This window comes from Polypterus senegalus, chromosome 9 (assembly GCF_016835505.1).
Source record: "Polypterus senegalus isolate Bchr_013 chromosome 9, ASM1683550v1, whole genome shotgun sequence".
Lineage (NCBI taxonomy): Eukaryota > Metazoa > Chordata > Cladistia > Polypteriformes > Polypteridae > Polypterus > Polypterus senegalus.
Window position 1 is genome coordinate 39,973,121 of NC_053162.1, and position 18,975 is coordinate 39,992,095.

Genomic DNA, 18,975 nt, shown 5'->3' on the forward strand with positions numbered 1-18,975 from the left:
ACACTTGGATGAGAGTGTCGCAGGCATTTAAAAATAACCAGACAGCTTACATTTTTTAAATTGTAAAGAATTTTTGAATTTCAGCTTTTATCCTTTCAGTTTCTAAACCAGCATATTGTAGTGCAGAGTTATGGGGGCGCTGGAGCATCAGGATCATGTGGGCCACACAACACTACAGGTGCAATTCACCAGGCAATCTTAACTACTTCCTGTGTTGGGGTGTGGAATCAACCAGAGCACCCAGAGAACATCAAGGTGGACACTGGGAGTAGTTGTCCGCTCCCCATTCAATGACTAGGCTGGGATTTGAAGCCAGAACTCTGGAGCAACAAAGCACTGGTGCTTAGGCCTTGGGTTATCTATTTAAAATGTAATTTATTGGCCCAGACATGGCCTGTTAATTATGACGTGTCCTCACCCTGACTCGGTTTTTATGTTAGTTACACATAAATCCCTTCTCAAACCTGCTTGATCCACTTCAGGGTCACATTGGGGCAGGGCAGATGGGGCCCAGCCACACATACACATCAGTGACACTTCGTTTAGAGTCATCAATGCAACGACCACACTCATATTTGGGAGGAAAACCCAGCAAACATGTAGGAAAAGGGCGACCCTGTTCCCTTTAAGACCCTTTATTACGAAGACCATATCAGAATCTCCCAAATCCCAAACTCTTCCAACATTGTCAGGTTGACTGCTACTGGAGTTCAGCACGTCCCCTTTTCTTTTAGACCTGGAACCCCAGGCACTGAGATAAAGTAAAGTACCAGAGCCGGTGTAGAAATTAACTGGAGGTCTCTGATTACATGAAACACAATAAACACAATAATGTGAGTGAGGCAAAAACACCATTACAACCTAAGCAGCAGTTCATCTTGTGTCAGATGGCTCTCTGTCTTAGTATGCTGGTTGGTCTCCGGTCCAGCTTGGACTTTGCTACTGCATGGCCTCCTCCAAGGATGGAACAGAGCAGAGAAACAGTAGGCCTCTGCATCAGCCTTCATTAAAGGAATCCTGTGGCTTCTTGATGCCGGGCGGGGTTTGGGGCATAACTCCCAATGAAACATTTCGGCCACATCCTTAGCACCCTTTCCTGTCCAGGCCCCTTCCCCACCAAAATGAGACATCTTCCATTTCAAATGGTGCACAAATGTAGTTTCAGACAAACAAGACAGAAAGGATGTCCTACATGTGATGAAGTCGTCAAACACACTGGCCCACCTTCCCTGTCACAGGTGGTGGTCGTCTTATGAATGAAACTCAGGCAGGAGGAAATTCTAATGGCTTACTTTCTTTAAGTCACCGATTAAATTCCTCAAATGATATTCAGTTACACAATTCTCATATTGCAAGTTTACAATAGCAAAGGAACGTCAACAGAGCAATGCCTCGGAAAATAAGTGCAGTTGTGCGCTGTCCTTTGACTCGGCTCATCTGCTGTCGGCATCTTTTCACTTCTAATCACATTTCATTCACCATCACATTGTGCAAACCCTGGACAGACAGCCATCAAGTATGGGGTTTGAACTTTGGACGCTGAGATGACCCTATTATGGGTTTATAGGGCCATCAATATTGTGAGAACCTTACTTGGCGTGCTAACCAACATGCAACACGTCTCCATTTCCGACTTCATGATTGGTGAGTGTAACTAACTGCCTTACCTCGACACTTCTGTGCTTCAGATATAAACAAGTATGGCTTGAAAAACATCAGCTTTGCTTCTGTGTAACTGCATATCTAAAATAAGTCCTCTAATGGACACCCCTAAAATGGTGTAATGTAGGTGTGTGAATGTGTCCTCTGATGGACTGGTATCTCCTCTGTGGTTACTTCCAATATTACGGCTGGACAGAAGAACTAGAAGTTAATGGAAGGTTTCGATCACTGAATGCCATCCATTATCAAACACCCACCTGTCTAACTTCTAGACCCATTTATGCCATCACTGGGCCAAAGGGACCAACAGGGCGTAACATGAAGCCATTCTCGATCCTCTGCTTTATTGTGTGCCCACTGGTGACTGCGGGTGGCCAGACCCTCGCTGCTGTCCTGCTCTGCACTGCCAGATGACACCCTGTCACGTCTATGTCCTGAACGAACCAAATTTCTCAAGGCATCCGATTATTTCAGCTCGCTCCATTCTCAAGTTTGGTACGCTGTGGACAGATGGACAGAAAGAGTCCACACACGACGGACGTTCTGTATCTAAAAGGGAGTTTGACCCGAGCTTCATTAGGATGGTGAAACAACTTCAAACCAAGTAGGACTGAAGTCCAGGACAGTGACCTCCATAATGTCTGCAGTTTAAAATTACAAATCAAACAATTCAGACATCGTGATTAAAGTGCACATTGCAGACATTCTGGTCACACCGTGTAGAAACTTCTTCTACATGGTCCCCCCATTTCAGTGAATCCTCACGTGGGTTTCATTGCTTCATCATAAAATACCTCAGCCTGCTTCTACCTACAGACTACCTTTGGAGTCTCCAGTTGCCATTGTTCAACATTAGGATAAGAGCTGTGCCAATAAAAGTCAAAGAAGCCATTATGGGGCTGAAAAATAAGAGTAAAACCATTTGAGACCGCAGTAAAAACGTAGGATTAACTAAATCAACTGTTTGGAATATCATTAAGAAGAAAGAGTGCACTGGTGAGCTCAGTAATCACTGGGACTTGTAGGCCATGGAAGACCTGCACTGCTGATAATGGAAGAATCCGCACTATGGTAAAGAAAAAGTCCCAAATGCCTGTTTGACAGATCAATGCAGTCTACAGGAGGCAGATGTGAATGTGTCAGAGATAACTATCTGCAGAAGACTTCGTAAAAAATACAGAGGCCACACTGCAAGATGGAAAGCACTAGTTAGTCACATAAACAGGATGACCAGATTACAATTTGTACAAAAAGACTTAAAAGAGCCTGCAGAATTCTGGAAAAAGATCTTGTGGGCAGGTGAGACAAAGATGAACCTTACCAGAATGATGGTAAGAGCAACGTGTGGAGATAAAAAGGAACTGCCCAAGATCCAAAGCAGACCACCTCATCTGTAAAAATGGTGCAATGGGTGTTATGGCTGCCACAGATACCAGTGCACCGATGACGTGACTGCTGATGACAGTGAGGGGTATAGAAACATCTCGTCTGCTCGAGTTCCAGCAAATGCCTCCGAACCCAACAAGATGTGATCACAGACATACTACTGAGGCAACACAGGAGATTTTTAAAGCTAAAAACCAGAAAATTCTTGAATGGCCAAGCCAGTCACCCGACTTTGGCCCAACCGAGCAGGGCTTCCATATACTGAAGAGAAAACATAAGGAGACAAGCCCAGAAAAAAGCAGGACGTGAAGATGGCAGCATCAGTGGCTTGGCAGAGCATCACCTAAGCAGATCCTCTGCCCCTGGTGATGTCCAAGAATTGCAGGCTTGAAGCAGTCATTGCACGCTAGGGACATGGAACAGAGTACTAAATATGACCGCTTTAATGGACCTGACGCTGCTCTGAAATTGGGGAGCAGCCATGGAGAAAAGTGTCATTTCTATATGTGTGACCGAAATGTCTGCAAATACCGTTAAATGAAAGTCTGTAACGCACACTTTAATCAGATTTGAATTGTTTGATTCGAAAATTTAAAACGTGGAGTGGAAGAGTAAATCAAGGAAAAGCATTATGGAGGGCACTGTGTGTGAAGCTGGAAGCTCTGCTTTGCTGTGGATGTTCTGCAGTTTTGATTTGTTAAAATGCATGTGACAGACAAGAAGCCTAGTAGCTCCCCCGCGACTGCTCTAGACTGGGGGTCTCCAGTTCATAATGGCCACACTTTGGCTTTTCAAGCGAGCTGCCAGCGCTGAGCCACGCTGCTATCGTTTTGCTGCTGTGCTCTTCCTCCAGCAGCCCAGCAAACCTCTCGTACTTCACACCTACACTCAGACAGGTGCCCCCCGACCCCAAAGTACAGAACCCATGACCCATGTGAAGTGGAGCCACAGCCAAGAATGCCGACATCAAATCTGCAAATCTCATCTGCTGTCAGCTACAAAATGTTTGCTAATTCTTCATGGTAGAAACCCGCGCCAAAGCAGGGAGGCTAAAAACCCGAAGAATGCTTAATGTTTTTGCTAGTTGTGAAAGCAAACGCTGTCACCAAGGAAGTAGCGAGACAATATCTCGATTTACCAGCTCTTAAATGTAACAGAGCTGCCACTGTTTGCTCTCACAAGTTAAATTTGGCCAAATGAGGAATTCGCTCAACAAAAGCAGAAATTCATTAACCCTTTGAGTGCTGCCTCCAGACCCCGGCCTCACACCACTGAGCTTGATGGGTCACCCCTGGGGCTTCTGGGATTCCTTTCCCCTCAGAGTTTTCAAATGTGGAGCAGTGGAACTGGCGGGGTGGGGTGGGCTGTGCAAGGCTAAAGTGAGGTGGTCAGATTGGCACAATGGAGAAGAGCAAAGTCACCCAAATAGTGGCCTGCGGCAGACGCGTCACACCTCGGGATCACTTACAGCGTGCGCTTTTGATGGGCAGCCGTGTCGCCTCTGAGTAATGAAATAACACCCAGAAATACGACCCTTGAGGGTAAATCAGGAGTGCAGCTGGACAAGACAGTTTTATAAGCTGATTCAGGGAGGGTCCGCATTGCCCTAAATGGTGGGATGGAGTGACACAGACCAGAAATAAAGATATTTATAAATGGAAGCAGGAAAGCCCCTCACAGATCCAGTGTCCATGCGACGTTCCCCGTGTCCGTGCGAGTCTGGATATTTTAGTCCTCTGGTCGGTTAGCTGCCGATTCTCAGATTGGCTCCATGTGATTGTGCGATTGGTTGGGTGGGCTCTGCGATGGACTGATGTGTTGTTTCCTGCCAGGGTGGGTCTGTGCCCACCACCCCCTATGATCCCGTATTGAGTATTGAATGAGTTTACTGAGTGTTAACATGAAAGGCTGGTGGGCTTTGTGGGCCAGAGTCCTGAGGTCTACAGTAGTCACGCCAACTGGCCAGCTGTGCTGGGGGAGGACTTGAGTAAGACCACCCCAAAACATCGAAGGACTGCCCTGGGGTCTTGGAAGGCGCTTGAGGTTTTCAGTGCTTGACATTCGCCAATGCATGTGTGGTATTGTAACTTGACTTGCATTGTATTTTTATTATATTTAATCATTTGAAGAATGTCACTCAACTGCATACTCATGAGCTGGAAGTGTGACTTTTGCAATTGGGGTCTTCATAGTTTTTTTCATTAGGGCAATTTTGACAAGAACAGGCTAACAAATTTGCCATAATAAGATGGGGACCAGTTTCGAAGGTCCCTAAACTGCCACCCTTTAGCACAATGTCACAGGCTGCTGTCAGAGGCCGATGTTCTGCTAGTAGTCGGGCTGACTGGGACCAAAGGTAACCATGAGAGTAAAAAAAAAGACGCACAGTTCATGATGGAAAATAGATTAAAACACACAAGTGGGACATACAAGGCTATGAAAATCCCCCCACTGTGGTGTACACTAAAACAAAGCAAATGGCTCCTACCTTAAGAAACGAGTGAAAGACCTCCCTCAAAAACCTATAAAAAGGACCACCGACAGCAACAGATAAAGAAGAGCGAACATTCACGAACCCCTCGGACCTCCTGGGGTCTCCCCTGAACTGCAGCCAACTACTGAGCCCCCCAGCCTTACCCTGCCCTGGTGCTTTGGCTGTCCCAGCCTTCACCATTGGGGGTTAGTGTACCCTCACCCTCACTACAAAACCCCCCACAGTACTATGACACAAAATCAAAATAAATAATACGTTAAAACAAAGCAAACACAGAAACATGCAGTAAAACGACTCGGCCACATCCCAGCGAGGGCGGCCCACTCAGGACCACATCTGAAGATGGCGCAGGACGGGTACTCCAGATGACGGCCCACCTTAAGCTGCAAGTTCCTTCATTGGCTGTAAGTTGAACTTGTGTGTTCTGACGCTACGTGAGGGTCTTCAAGCTGGAGCACACAACGCTATAAGCTTCCTCCCAGTGTGCTGCCCCATGCAATGGCATCGCTGCACAGCTTCAGACTCCGGGCACCCGGACCACCAGGGGACTGGAGAACTGAGACTCAGACAGTGAAGGCTGCTCAGAAAACAGAATTCTGGCTTCCTCCAGAGTTGCCATTAGCGATTTACAGTAAAGTCTTGCAAACATTCAAAGCTCAATGCAAGAACTTTAACAAAAACCAGAAAAAGAAGTGCAGCTGCTGTAAGCGAGGATTACAGGGACTTGAAAGCCAAAAGTGAGGATGACAAAATCCACCAAAAAGCCTTTTCTGCCACCTTCTTCTTTCACAGACAATTCATGAAGGCCGGACAGAAAAATAATCAAAAGCAGAAAGTGAAAAGTTACGCACAAAAAGAATAATTAAAACAAATGAGCGCCCGCACCCACAGAATATAAATCTGAAGTAAGCCGTCCTCACTAATACCTACAAACTTAAACGCTGCTCTCTCTGCTGCACCAGCTCAGCAGTAGAGAAGAGCCCTCACAAGATGGCCCCTGGTGGTCTGAACTTCAGTTTTACACCACCAGCCCATCCTCACTTACCCAGTAGCACATGATGTCGAGTCACACACCCTGCGTCGTCCTCTGGTTAGGTGCAGCGTCGCTCTATCAGACCTCATGTACGCGTACACATCGGCCACCGCGTCACTCATTCACGTCGGCCTCATTCAATGTGCGTTTTCTGTCGGCAGCGTCTCAACTCCATGCTCCGCTCTTTTTTCGCGTATTGGCTTCAGGCTCGCACTTTGGGGCCTGACTTGTAGGCCTCCAAATCACCAGGGGCCTCATGTATAAACGGTGTGTACACATAAAAATGATGCGTACTCCCATTTCCACACTCAAATCACAATGTATAAAACCTAAACTTGCCGTAAAGCCACGCACATTTTCACACCAGCTAAATGCTTGGCGTACACAAGATCTCCGCTCGGTTTTGCAAACTGGCGGCACCCAACGTCAAAGCAGTGCTTTTGTTCCATTGTGGATTCCCTTTCTTTTTTAAGTCAGATCCCTGATGCAGCTTTATAAATACACTGATATTAACTGCATATTGTTTATTAGTTTAAGGCATCTGATTTTATTTTGTTTTCTTATTGTGTCTTTTATTTTTCTATTCTTTATTATGTAAAGCACTTTGAGCTACTGCTTGTATGAAAATGTGCTATATAAATAAATGTTGTTGTTGTTGATTGTAATTAACCTGTAACAATAAAATGGTCCACAGAATGGTCAAACTATTCTAAATACAATAGCTGCTTTAGCGTTGTTACTCTCAAGTATTAATATCACTGTATCTGAGTGTGGAATGACAGCTCTACAGCAGCTGATCGGAAAGAGCATTAACAGTATACGGCATCAAGCACACGCTGCCTCAGCCATGTTGTCTATTTGAACTGCTGTCATGCGGCAAACGCTTCAGAGCCTTTCCTGTACGGACTCGCGGTTCAGAAACAGTTTCATCCCAAGAACTATAAACGCACTCAATCAGTCCATCAAGTGGTCCTTGTAGAAGTGTTTGTACTTATAAGTTCAATCACCTCACTGTAAACTTGCAATACAGTTATAATATTGCACAACCTGAGCCACTTTATAAAGCGCATATTTACATTTGACGACTATATCATTTTTAAGATGAAATGCAGCAAAATATGTTTATTACATTATACAGATATAATGTTAACATCATTTAAATAATCTATATTGTTAATAATTAAACATGCCAGGACATGGTGTCGCAGCGCTAGCAAGGAGCTGGCGCCCGTTCAGAGAGTGTTCCTGCCTTGCGCGCTGTATTCTTTCTGGGGCTGGTGCGACACTGGAAGGATAGACAGATAGAATAATTAAACACGTACTATGAAGATATTTTAATGTTCCTTAAAAGTTTTGAAGAATCAGCGTTCTAAGCTTACAGATGGCTTAACGTCTATTACAGATATGATTGTGTGGCGATTGGGTATTTAGAGAAAGAAAAGTAAGGACAGGAATTGGAGATTAAGTACGTTTGAAAGAGACAGTACTGCTGCAAAATTTCATTGAAGGTCGCGCATGGCACAGCAAGCATCTTGCATGAGGCAGGAACAATCTCTGGACAGGGCTCCAGCTCGTCACTATCACTACGCCACCGTGTTCCCATGTTTAATAACATGCTTTAACTCCTATCATCATGAAAATGATATCACGTATACATCTCAGTGTTTTAATTTTTCAGAGAGCTGTAATATCATGAATGTAATGGATTCTGTGTCCTGTCAGAGGAAGAGAAAGCCCATTTAAGTGTGATTCACACACATAGAGCGCATAGAAGAACAAATACAATACAAATCATTTAACGTGCTACTTTAGTTATGATGAGATTTGAGAAACTAGTAAATTAAACGATTTTAAGATGAAGTTTATGATGTTCTACTTTAATGACAAAATAAACTGCTTGATTAAAGTGGAAAGTCAAATTAAAGTTGACATTTCAAGCTTTTTCCCCACTGTGTGCCTATTTTTTTTTCTTTTCTGTGTACCCTAATAACTTTTCATATGACACTCAGACGGTGGGCTGCGACTCGCCTTTTCATGGCAGCTTCTTCTTTTTTATTTCGGGCACTGTGCGACTTTGTGAACGTGAGCTTTCGAGTTTCTCTGACACTCTATGTCACTCGATCAACTTCCTTTTGTTGTTTATACCACTGTTTAAACCAACAAATAGTACGTTTTTTTTTTGCGTCCACTTGGTATTCGCTGAAATTCTTCTGTTCTCCACCAACTCCCCTTGCTTTTGCCATTGCCTTTTCACTGAACGCTGAGCTTAAGGGCTATTTATATTGATTTGCATATTCAAAGAGGTGTAATTCTGGGAGGAGTTTGGGGTGGGACAGCAGGCACGTGCACGTGCATTACTTCCACGCTGACCGGGATTTATGTAGTGGAAGAACGTGGAAGTTGACGTACACACAGATTTATGCATCTGGATTTTTTTGTGCATACGCACATTTCCGCTTTTGTCCGTATGCCATGTTTTAGTGTGAATTCTATGCACAGCGTTATGCATGAGGCCCCTGGTGAGTGACGTCTGAAATTCGTGATAAGCCATAAATAATTCTATCACAACTTTACTTTCTGCTGAAGCAGGTCTCGGATTATCATATCCATCTGTTGAAACTGAAGTCATAGAGTCAACCCGCCAAAACAGCAGTGCAGTGAGAGTGCCAGCGTCTCACACAGATACACACACACACTACTTGCTAATTTATTCCACGTGTCATGTGTCTGTGTGAACGTCCATGTGAAATCAAACCTTAACAAGTCTCCATCTGTGAGCCTGTGGTTTTGTTGAAAACTAATTTTAAAGGAACAAATGGGATCCACTGCACTAATTCCCTTCATGATTTTGAGCACTCCTATCACGTCATCACATCTTTCTCTCCCTGTGCTTGTGGCTGCAGGGGGTGCTCCAGCCACTCAAACCTGACATAGACAGAGACCAGGCACAAGTTCCAAGCACAACACACATTTATTTTTGTGGGAACCACTTCCCTTTTGTTCCCACCATAGCCCAGTACAATACGGGAGAAATCAGCACAGTACTGTCTTTGCCGTCTTCTCCACTTTCTTTCTCTCTTTCTCTCTCACCTCCACTCCTCCTTCAGCAAGCATCGTCCTCTCCCTCCCAACTCTGGCTTCCCAAGTAGTGGCAGCCAGGCCCTTTTAAGCTGACCCGGGAGCACTCCAGGTGGTCAATTAGCATGTTCCAGAAGAACTCCCAGGTGTGGTTGAAGCCCGCCATAAAAGCTCTGCAGGCTCCACAACTCCCCATGGAACCCATCAGGGCTGCAGTGAACTCCAACTGCCAGTGTGCCCAATGGGAATCGGTGGTGCCTCAGTAACCCTGGGGTTGACTGCCTTCTAGTATCCCGGGGGAGGTAATGCCTTGAACACTTTCTCCCCCGGTTCTTCCATCCAATTATCATCCCAGCCGGGTAGGGCCATCCACGACAGCTAAAGCTGAAAGTGTTCTACTCCTTGAGTCTCTCCTCCTAGCTTGTTCCTCTCAGGTGCAGAATCGGCCTGGTCGGTCTTCTCTGATTTTGTCTCGCACTGCTGTGAATTTCTTTGAACACAGAACTCCAGGGGAGACCTCACTACTGTGTTACATTGTCCAAGGGTCCTTTCCCGTTCCATCACTACTCACTGCGTCATAACCCAACATCCTGTTAGCCTTCTTAATGGCTTCTGACCTCTGGCTGGTTGCACATTATATCCAGATGTCCTCACTACAGCTGTTACACCCTTAAGGGGTACTTTCACATTTCAGACCTCCCACTGCGTGTTCAAACCTAACTTTCTATGTGTCATACTTTACATTTCCTGACATTACATTTCATCTGCCCGAGCCTGTAAGCTCTCCAAGTCCCTCTCTGCTGATTCATCTCATTCTAGGTTAGTTGCCATTCCTCTTTCTTAGATCTCGTCTGTAAACTTGACTGTCATGTAAATGATATTTTCATCCTAATCATTTGCATATATTAAAAGCACCAGTGGCCCCCCCTACTGACACCAGAGGACAGCACTGTTAACAAAACCTTTACAGCATTCACTTCTTCACAGTTTATATATTTGAATTGTCCTTTACTCTTTCTACTGCACTTCACCTCCTTCCTGACTGCTCTTTTACTACTAACATCTCGTTGGGCCATCTGTCCCTTTTTCTCCCCGTCTGCCTCTTAGCTCTCCTGATGTCCTTTTCATCCTTTGCTCTCATAAGCCCTGCCGTTAGACTTGTAGTGATGCGGTTTGTTTTTTCCCCTTTTCAATTCCTTCTTTTGTTTATTTATCCACTGCAGAATTCTCTTTAATTTCTCATTATATGTAAATTTCTTTAGCCTGCATTGTTTTCTTTTAAAACCTTCTCCGCACTTTGACATTTTTCTCAGTTTATCTTTTTATACATTTTGCTATAATTGGCTCAAAATGTTGCCCTACTAAAGTTAAACTTAACAGTTTTAATTTTTGAATATGCACTATTATTATATAAAATCTATTAAATTACGATCACCAGATCCTAATGGCTTTGTCACTTTTATCTCTTCAGTTGTGTCCTGATTATTACAAATACTAAATCTGGACAGCAGGCGCGTTGAGGTTCTGCGTTTAAAAGCCGCCACTCATTACGTCTAAAAGTTCTTGTGCCCTGCTATTTGTAAGGGTATCCCAGTTAATGCTGGTGTGATTAAAGACCCTTTTTTCTAAGCATAATTTTATGTTTAGACCTCGCTCTGGTCGTCGTCTGTGTAGAGACTGCATTGTCGCCATACCCCTGCTTTGAGCTCAGTGCCGTCTCCCCTCAACCCTGAATTAGATCACAAAGGCTCAAGAACGTTCTTCGATGTGAAACGTTGAGGCCCACAGCTGCTAAGTGGGACACATCTGCTACAGCTTTATCTGTTAAACCAGCTGAAGTAGCCACCATTTCTTTTGGAAACACAACCCACAATGAAGCGGAAAGACGCTTTCTTAGACAAACGCAGTAATCCAGCGAGACAATGAAACTGTTACCCAGAGTAGTTGGGTGAGCCTGTGGTCTTTGAGATCCCATGTTGGCAGGTTGAAAACTTGATGACCTTCCTCCATCAGCTCTAGTGTACTCCTGCTGCCTGATGGGAATTGTAGTCCCTGTGTCAGAGCTGGTTTTCAAGTTTCCCTGGAGCTTTGCTGTATGGCCTGCGCCATTTACGGGGCTTCCCTCATAGCGGTTACTTCTTAAGCTAGTGTCTCATGATTTTCGGTCATAGCCTTAATGAGTCGAAGGCGGTCGGCAGCATGCTCCCCATGAAGCTGATCATCTAATGCGACACCCCAACTAGCCTGCGACTCACTGACTGATAAAGTCAGTCTTCAGCTGTATGGACAGCTCTGTGTACATGAGAGCTGACAACCAATGACTGCTCTTCAGGAAGTGCAATGCATAGGATGCAGCAATGAAGAATATGGAACACGTGTGCTCATCTGTCTGATGTCTCTTGATTTACATACTCAAACTGAATGGAAAAAAGAAAAATAAAGTGCAGAGACTGTGGCTGAACTCGCTCTTCCTGTTAACCCTTCATACAGCACCAGCTCTGTCAGGCAGCACGCTATTGGCTGTCACCAAAAGGGCCGAACACAACTGCATGGAAGTTTGGCACACAATCACTAAATGTGGCGTAGTCAGCGATTTTCAGTCATTTACACTGATGTGGTCCGGCGACGAAATCAGCGACTCCGCTCTCTCTACAAATCTGACATAGTGCATGACTACAAATTACGTAATGTGACATCGGCTTTAGGAGGCCACTAACACATCCTGATGTTTTTTCATCATTTATTTAAGCATGAGGTTAAGTGTGGTGTTTTGAAGACTTGTTTCTCTGGTCCTTGGCACTGCAGACAAAATCCCAAAAGCTGCAGCAGCCATGTATTCTCCAACAAGGCGCCTGGTGTGGCTGCACCGTTATAAACTTTCTGTCGTCCTCTCCTGCTCAATTAAATCACAATTCTTGAATTAGTAAAAGCTTTACACGTGTTCTGCTCAGTTGCCGTGGCTCGCTAAGAAGGGTTTTTACGCTGCCCACTTGTTTCACAGCACTATGTGAGGTGGGCATTGACTAGTCGTGTGTGAAATCTGAAACAATGCTGCCTCCTGTCTGTGTGATGCTGCATGAATGGTGTTGCCCCTTGAATTTGCCATCGCTGGGTGTTGCTGCCAACCTTCTTCTTGTTATAAATGAAGTCTCTAGAAGCAGAGCATGTGAGTCTCACACTGGCATTTCAAAGAGCTCACTGATATCAGCGCCACTTTACACAAAATCTCACCTGCTGCTGGCATTTTCCCGTGCTGAGCTTCCACTGTTTTTTGTCCGTGTGCTAGTGCTGCCATAGCAGAAAGTCTGCTCAGGAGAGTCTGGCACATCCCAGTGGCTGTCATGTCGGGACTGGAGCCCAGGCAGTGGGGCAGCTCCTGCAGCTCTCAATGGTGTTTTATGAATATTAGAGAAGGTCATATGCACTGACGCCTGAACATAAAACCTGATTGTGAAAATGTTCTTTAGGAAAACAATAAAAGATTGAAGTGTCTCAGCCTGAATTATTATGAAATTACCTCGACTGGGGTGCTGGTGGCCATTCTTGAAAAGGACTCTGCCTTATTCACCAGTTGGTGGCCAGATCAACATCTAGGACTTGCCTTCACCAATTCACCAGTGGCTGCACATGTTGTTACACTATTTTTTAATTTGATTTAAATGAAACAGACCTCCAGGAAGCAAGAGTCCAACTCTTCCGTGCAAAAAAAAAACTATGACTTCTGTACTCGGCGTCACCACGCCAGCTTCTGGATGAAGATGGTAGGCTGTGGTGTGCAGCTCTTCCATTTTCCACCTGCACTTCAAACAAAAATCTTGGAAATGTGAAGCCTGTCAGCATTCTCAGATCAGATTCGGCTGCATGACTGATGAGCTTTTAGGTTTACCCAGAAATGAAAAAGCCCTACAAGAAATAATAAAACATGTCAGTAGCTGACCAGACTCGAGCATGGCCCAGTGGCCTACAGCTTCACAGTCTTGGCTTCACATACCAGACTGGGCACAGCCAGGGTGTGATTTAATCATTTCTTCTTCCTCCACAAGGGCGGGTTTTCCACCAGATACTCTCACTTCTTTCTACATCCCAAGATGGGCAAATTAAGTTCACTGGCAACTCTAACTGGGCTTGATGGGAGTGAGTGGAGATGGTGGCTTGTGATGGCCTGGTTGTCCATGCAGAATTTCTTCTTTCCTCATTTCCAGTGCTGGCAGAATACATTCTGGCTCCTGGGGGCACCATTTTAAAAAAGAAATGGATGCATCAAAGTAGAAAACAGGCATGTGGATGTGGAGCACCTAATAGTTACCAAGTGGTGTGGACAAATTTCTTAATGCAGTCTACGACAACATGCCTTAAGATAAGTAATTCACATCTAAGTTTCCAAAACATGTCTCTATCAGGATCTATCTAGAGTGATCTGGATGAAGATATCTTTTATTTCCACAAAACCCTGACAAGGAGACGATGTTAGGCATCTTCTTGAGGCATCAAGTGCCCAGAGGTTCAAGGCATCTCCATAGATAGGTCCCTGTATGCTGCCTCCACCGATTCCTTTCATGGTTGTGATCCAATAAGGGGATGAACATCAAGACAGTGTCACTCATATGTGTCCACAAGGTGTGGCGGAGGTAGCCAAGAGTGTTGCATCTCTGGAGATGAGAATCTCAGTGGTCAACAGAAATTCTACCAAAACATGAATCACATTCTGCAGTCTGCTGAGAGCAGAAGATCTAATTATTTACCGCTCTGATGCTGATCTTTGACCAATCTGACCATTGACCACCTTTCCTTGATCCCTAGGAAGAAAATCTTGGCTATAGTGTCCAGATAAAAAAATAATAATTATAAAAAATGTGGTCCCTTTATTCTCTGTAGGTGTAATAAATCATGCTAGAGCTTCTGGAAGGGATAGGTTTCCGGGAAACTGCTGGAATGGCCCTACCTCCCCTCCCTTCATTTACTTGTGGAATTCTTGTCAACTCATGACTCTATGTTGCTTCTGTGGATTACTCATTGATCTTGACTTGTGCATTCTTTCTTTTTTAAATATTGTTTCAATGTTTTATTTTATTTCAAAAAAAGAATTAAAATTGAAATATTTTTTCTTTGTTTTTTTCAGCTAATATTTAATGTTTTTAATAATTATTATTACTACCAGTCACATACATATTGTATTCATACTACATAAGATTTGTTCAATACGATTTCTTGAAATTGTTCACTGTATAAATGGAAAAATTCCCATTTTTTCTTCAATATCAGTACTTTTTTTGTTTTTCCTTATTTGTTAGTAATAAATAATGTTTTCATGCATCCCTTTGAATTTTTATTCCATAGAACCTTGATATTTCCTTCCACATGTCCTTCTTTTGTTAAGGCAACCTTTTTAGGTCGGCCCCTTGAGTGGTCAATATAAGCAGGTTTTTCTGTAGTAACAATTATGTTGACAAGAACTTTGATGGTCGGTGGTACTTAAAAATAAGCATACAGCAGCTGGAGGGCACGTAAAATATCTGGTAAATACTCTATAAATAAAGGCCCTTGTAGATCAAGGAGTCCCTCTACAAGACACCATGTTGAATGTTTGAACCACTGAGCCACATCAACAGAGGCATCATTATCACTGGTCAATGAAGGGATGGTGTCATACCCACATCATAGAAATAAATGAGGGCTGCCTTATCCAAGCTAATAACAGAGAAGATAGAAGATGGTCTGAACATCATGGCACACATATTGAAAGCTGAGCCTGGTTAAAGGTGGCTGCCTGGTGTACTGAGGAACTGCAGACTGATCCACGCCTCAGTGGATGAGGATCACATTGTGCAGCACATTGAGGATATTCTGTGCCGAGGTGCAAAGAGGCAGGATACTGAACACAATGACTTCCATAGGCTGTTGTACATCTAAAAAGTGCAGAAGAACCGAAGACCAAGCTACTCCATCAGAGATGGGAACTGCAGAGTTCACAGTGGAGTTCTGATGGCAAAGTCTGTAGTGGTCCAAAGTGTGTCCACGTAGAGCTAAGATAAGAGTCAGAATTTCAGAGTTCAATGATCTCCAGCAAAAATGAGAGGCATGTTATTAAAGAGTTACAGAGAGTGAGAGGACATCATAAAAGAAAAGAAGTCACTCCTTAGTGTTGGTGTCGAGCAGTTTGATCCATGAAAATAATTCTTAGACTTGAGTTATTTTTATGTTTGAATGGCAGAGACAGACTATGAACCACAAAACCTAATTGTAATCTTCTGAACAGCCTGGGCTTGTTTTCTGAAAAGTTCTCCATAAAAGCAAATTGTCTAAATAAAAGAACAAAACATAAAGTTTTAAAAAACTCGAGATCCTAACCACTAAGAAATAATGTTATCTCCGACTACGTCCTCCACATAACCGTCAGAATTTAAACTTTTACAGGAAGCTCTGCAGCAGACATACTTTACACATTAGTCACTGTGACATGCCACGAGCCTCAGCTGGTGTCAGCAGTGTGATGCCTGCCATGCAAATATTGAACAAAATTATCAATTTATTAAAAATAAAACATGAGCAGAAAACAAAAATCATACAAAACACAATTTAGCATTATTAGATCTGGACCCCTATAGTATGGAAGACATACCAGAGATGCCATGTGTTTACAGGTAATGTTGGTGCCGCCTCGAACGTCAGAGTGCAAGATGGAGCAACAATGGTTAAGGAGGTGGAGGAGGAGGAGGAGGAGATGGGGACCACCACACCCTAAGATTGTCCACTAAGGCGACTCTTTCAACAGGATTAACAGAGGGTGCAGAAGATGACAGCTGCAGGGTTAACAGTGCAAGTCGCAGCTCCTACAAAGGGATGAGATGGTTGAGGAGTTCTGGGCTACTAAAGGTCGCATACAGCCATACGTCAGCCCCTGTCTGGTAACCCATTCACACACTTCGGCTTGCTTGGGCTGCAAACCTTAAATATACGACAGTAAATCAAAAAGTAAAGTCAATCTGAAACGGCAATGGATAGAAATGGCTTATGGGTAGTTCAAACAGGCGGAGGGCTGCACTCTGCTGTTAGTTGAGATGAAGCCAAACTCAACTAAATATGGACACCCTTCTGTGGGTTTGCTCCATTGTTGAACATCACGCCATGGTGAGATTTCTTTAAGCAGAGGAAGTGAAAATTGCTGAAATTCACCAATTTTCATCCAATTGTGAATAATGTTGAGTACAGGTGAGTGTCTGGTTTTCTTTTAAATTAATTTGCGTCAAGTGGTTTCAAATTTTTTTTTAATTTTATTGATTTTATTGTAATCATTCCATACAAATAGATCAATTTTACAAGAATAGGATTGAAAACAAATGGGCAGCAGAATAAAACTTAAACTTAGTAAAATTAAGTAAATAGATAAATTAACAAGTGAATATAGATGAATGGAGAAGAAAAAGAAAAGAAAACAATAGGGAGAGAATCTTCTTCCTCTGTGTTTTAAAAGCTTATTCTAGAATGTTATTGATCAGATCCTGCCAGGTTTTGAAAACGTTCTGCACAGATCCTCTAACTGAGAATTAGATTTTTTTCCAATTTCAAATAATATAACATCTCAGTTACCCACTGACTTAAAAGAGGAGAGTTAGGGTTCTTCCAGTTTAGCAAGATAAGTCTATGCAAGTCTTGCTTGATTTTTCCCAAACAGACAGCTACATTTTGTTGATAAAGAGCTTTATGTTTTCTTGTGATGTTTACCCCTAGATATTTAAACTGATCTGCAATGATAAAAGAGAAGGTGTCCAATCTAATAGGGTGTGCTTGAGAATTCACTGGACAGAGCACACTTTTAGTCAAATTAATTCTGAGACCAGAAATCTTTTGAAATTCTGTGCATTTAGGACTGCAGGCACAGTGTTGTGTGGGTCTGATATACAGTATACAGTACCATATTGTCTGCATACAGAGAAATTTTCTGTTCAAGTCCTTCTCAGATAATCCCCTTTAATCTCATAAGCATTTCGACAGTGAACTGCCAGTGGCTCAATGGCAATTGCAAAAAGTAGTGGTGACAAGGGGCATCTTTGTCTGGTACCGCATTCTAGTTTAAAGTAGTCTGAATTAATGTTGTTAATACAAATTGAAGCTTCTGGATTGGTATACAGTAGTTTGATCCATGCACAAATGTTAGGGTCAAACCCAAATTTCTCTAATGTAGTGAAAAGGTAGTTCCATTCAATCATATCAAATGCTTTTTCTGAATCCAACAATATCATCATCTCTGGGGTGTTTGACTTTGCAGGTGAATATATTACATTAAACAGGCGTTGAAGACTGGAAGCTAACTGTCGGCCTTTAATAAATCCAGTTTGGTCTTGTGATATTACTGAAGGCAGCACTTTCTCCATCCTTCTAGCTACGACTTTGGAGAGTATCTTAACATCATTATTCAGAAGTGAAATTGGTGCACATTATGATAAGTCCTTATTTTGTTTAGGAAAGATGGTGATTAATACTTGGCAAAAAGTTTAAGGTAGAATTTGATTGTCTCTAGCTTATGTGAATGTTGCTAATAGGAGAGGAGCTAGCTAAGTGGAGAACATCTTATAAAATTTAGCAGGGTAGTCATCAGGGCCTGCTGCTTTCCTACTCTGAAGTGACTTTATAGCATCTAGTAATTCTGATAGTGCCAGAGGTTTATCGAGTTCCTCTGCACTAAGAGTATCTATTTGTGGTATCTGTAATGTATCCAGAAATGCATTAGATTGTGTGTTGTCTTCTTTAAACTCAGTAGAATATAAGGATTTATAGTAGTCTCTAAATGTGTGCATTATTTTTATGGTCAATGATTTTGTCTCCGTTTGTGTTGGTGATTGCTGGGATTGCATTGCAAACTTCTTGTTTGTGGATTTGTTGATCTAAGAGCTTATTGGCCTTCTCTCCGTGTTCATAGTAATGATGTCTTGATTTAAAAATGAGTTGTTCAGTTTCTTTAGCTGTTAAGAGGTTGAGCTCTGAATGCAGAGCCTGCCTTTTCCTATGAAGAGCCTCACTTGATCTATTCTAGTAATTTCGCTGGTTAGCTCTGATATCTTCTTGGTTTCTGATTTATTTCTGTAGGAAAGATATGAGATAATCTGTCCTCTTAAGAAGGCCTTTAGAGTTTCCCAGAGTATTCTTGCAGAGACCTCTGAGGATGTATTTGTCTCTAGGAAGAAACTGATTTGTTTTGATATAAATTCTGTACAGTTCTCGCCTGCTAATAGAAGTGGGTTAAGACGCCATCTGCGAGATGAGTATGTGGGACATAATGATTTTAGCTCCATGACCAAGGGGCATGGTCGGAAATAACAATAGC